This window comes from Balaenoptera borealis (genome assembly GCF_965194805.1).
Source record: "Balaenoptera borealis genome assembly, chromosome: 7".
Taxonomy (NCBI): domain Eukaryota; kingdom Metazoa; phylum Chordata; class Mammalia; order Artiodactyla; family Balaenopteridae; genus Balaenoptera; species Balaenoptera borealis.
The window spans coordinates 108,371,982-108,375,708 of NC_138864.1; the positions used below are offsets into that span (position 1 = coordinate 108,371,982).

A 3,727-nucleotide genomic window follows, 5' to 3' on the forward strand; every position below is an offset into this window, starting at 1 on the left:
TCACCCCAGTGTTTCATTGTGCCCCTTCCTTTGGAATCCTTCTCTCCCTCCTCGCCCGAGCCATCCTCAGGCAACCATGGATCTGCTCTCTGTCACTATAGATTCATTTGCATTTTCTAGAATTTCAATTAAATGGAATCAGACAGTATGGCACTTGGGGGCGGGGGGAATCTGGCTTTTTTTCATGCAGCATAATTATTTTGAGATTCATCCATGCCATTGTATATATGAATAGTCCAATCCTTTTCATTGTTGAACAGCATTCCAGTGTATGGATTTATATATTCATCTGCTGATGGATACTTACATTATTTCCAGTTTTTGGCAATCACAAATAAAGCTTCTATGAACACTGTATACAAGTTTTTGTATGGACATATGCTGTTATTTCTCCTGACAATATATCTATAGGAATGGAATTGCTAGATAATTTGGTAAGTGTATGTTGAACTTTTTAAGAAACTGCCAAACTGCTTTCCAACATACCTGTACCATTTTATATTCCAATCAGCAATGTGTGAGGATTCTGGTTTCTCCACATCCTTGTCAACACACGGATTGTTAGTCTTTTTAATTTTAGCCATTATAGTGGGTGTGCAGCAATATATCATTATGGCTTTAATTTGCATTTCCCTAATGACTAATGATGTTTAAATTCTTTTCTTGTATCTATTTGCCATTCATATATCTTTTTTTGTGAAATGACTCTTCAAATCTTTTGTATATATTTAAACCGGATTGCTGTCTTATGACTGAATTTTAAGAGTTCTTTATTTTTTTTCTACATACAAATCCTTTATCAGACATACGTTTTGTAAATATTTTCTCCTAGTATGTGGCTTGACTTTTCATTTTCTTAAGAATGGTATCTTCTGAAAAGTAAAACTTTAATTCTGATGAAGTCCAATTTATCTTTTTTTTTATACTTCATGCTTTTTATATCCTATTGACTAAATCTTTGTCTAACCCAGGACACAAGACTTTCTGCTATGTTTGCTTCTTTACATGTTGGTCTATGATCTATTTTAAGTTATTTTTGTGTATGTTGTAAGGTAAATGTCAAGGTACATTTTATTTCACGTGGAAATCCAATTGTTGCAGCGCTGTTTATTGAAAGGACTATGCTGTCCCTATAGGATTACCTTAGTGCCTTTGTTGAAAAGCAACTGACCACATATGTATCTATTTCTAGATATTTTGTTCCACTGATCTATCTATATGTTTATCCGTATGCAAATACTACACTGTTCCTATTATTATAGCTTTATGATAAGTTTTGAAAACAGGTAATATAAGTCCTCCAACTTTCTTCTTTTTTTCCCAACTTTCTTCTTTTTTGAAGTTACTTTGACTATTCTAGATCTTCTGCATTTCCATATAAATTTTAGGATCTGTTTGCCAATTTCTATAAATATATTTCTACAAAAATCCTGTCTGAGACTTTGGCAATGACTTTGTTGAACCTCCAGATCAATCTGGAGAAAACTGCCACATCACCAATACAGAATCTTCCATTTATTCCCACTTATTTAAGGATGCTTTAATTTCTCTCAACAAAATTTTGTAGTTTTCAGTATGTAGGACTTACAGTTCTCTTGTTAAATTTATTCCAAAGTATTTTGGTTTTTTGGATGCTATATGAATGGACTTGTATGTTCTTGGCATTTCATATAAATGGAATCATACAATATGTGACCTTTTGTGACTGTCTTCTTTCACTTAGCATGTTTTCAAGGTTCATGCATGTTGTAGTATGCATCAGTGCTTCATTCATTTTTACTGCCCCGTAGTATTCCATTACATGGATATACTGCATTTTATTCATCCAGTCATCAGTTGACAGATCTCAGTTTTCTAAGGGTTGATGGTTCTTTTAGTAAGTAGCTTGAACTTAAACTGTAGAATCTGTCTTCTCCCCATGAAGTGTAGCCTCTGATACCTTTGCTTTGTTTTTAAAATTCCTATTTCTGTTTTCTGGCCTGGTTCCCTAGAGGTTACCTCTGTGTCTGCATAGACAATAACCAGTGCTCACATGATGTTACCATCCATTACCTTTCATCTTCTCTCCCCATCACTCACTTCCCTCCAATCAATCACCTCGCCTCCTACAATTCAAACAAGCCAGGCACACTCCTGCTATTCCCTCTGCCTAGAACACTCTTCCCCCAAATATCTACAGGGCTCTTTCTCTCACCTTCTTCACGTCTTTGCTCAAATAACACCTATTCAGTGAGGCCTTCCCTGAACAATCTATTTAGAATTGAACCCCTCCCTTGCATTTTCTCCAAAGCACTTATTGCCTTCAAATAGATTATATATTTTACTTATTTACGTTTTTAGTCTAGTTTCACTAATGGAATGTGAACTCCATGAAGGCAGGAAGTTTTGTTTATTTTGTTCACTACTGTAACACCAGTACCTAGAAGACTGTCTGGCACATAGCAGGTACTCAGTAAATATTTGATGAATCAAAGAATCATATTCTTAAAACACTATAGATTTATATTAATTGATCCATACACAGCCCAGAAGGGTCAAGGCTTACAGAATGTTGAGTAATGGATGACTAAGCATGTTGATCATATACAACAGGCCAGTTCTGCCCACTGGAAATATAATGTAAGCCACAAGTAATTTACAATTATCTAGCAGCCACATTAAAAAAAAAAAGTAAAAGAAAACAAGTGAAATTAATTGTAATAATATTTTGTTTCACTCAATATATCCAAAATATTATCATTTCAACATGATTCATACAAAAATTATTAATAAAATATTTAGTCTTTTTTTCATACTAAGTCTTGAAATGTGGTGTGTATTTTATGCACAGCACATCTCAACTGGGACCAGCCACATTTCAAATGTCAACAGCTACTATTGGCTACTATACTGAACAGCTCAGATACAGACCAAAATTAAATAACCCCATTGTAGTGGGAAGCATCTTGTGTATTTATTAATTGTGTTCACCTCAGCATTCCAAAAAAGGCCCTGGTACAGCCTCATCGTTTCCTAGTTTTGTCAAAACAGATTCAATGGATATAACAAGAGAACTAGTAGGTTTCATTCTGAAAAAGAGTTTATATCAAAATGACTGGCTCAACTCTTTAAACTTCACTCAGAAGTTTTAATTAGAAAGAATGAATGCCCTTCTTAGTCTCTTTAATTAAGAAACAAAGTCGAAATCCAGAGAAATTTTGTAATCTTATCTATATTAGAAGGGAAAAAAATCTTTATTTTCAAATAGAAAGAACTTTTAAAATTCTACTTCCAAGAAACAAACCAGTATTTATTTCAAGTTAGCCAAAATACATTCTGTGTTAAAATACAATTTTTATATAGAGTTGCATTTTAAAAATTCATAACAGTTGTCTTACCAATATTTTTGCATTCATAATATAAAAGTGAAATAAAGCACTAAGGAGAGTGCTCTTAAATTTTTAATATATACATTTAGGTCCTCAATATATTCCTTAAAAGCTAAACTATTACGCATGGAAAATGTTTTCATTAACTTTTTTTTTTTATCATCAGGGGATTAATTTCTTCCAGAATCCCATTATTTAAAAATATTCACTTATTGGAATTATAATAATTGACATCATTATTCAGCAACAAAATTTAAAGAACCCAATTAAAGTACCTGATAATTTAAAACTTTAAAGTTATAAAATTTTCCTTTTTTTTTTTAAGCAGTAAATCAAAACACACCGCAGCATCTACTTAC

At 32.8% G+C, this 3,727-nt stretch overlaps 1 protein-coding gene across 8 annotated transcripts in view; it reads right to left on the minus strand.

The window, feature by feature from the left end:
- LOC309632091 (uncharacterized protein) overlaps positions 1 to 3,727 on the minus strand; it is a 204,679-nt gene that overhangs the window by 151,056 nt on the left and 49,896 nt on the right. The window lies entirely within an intron of this gene.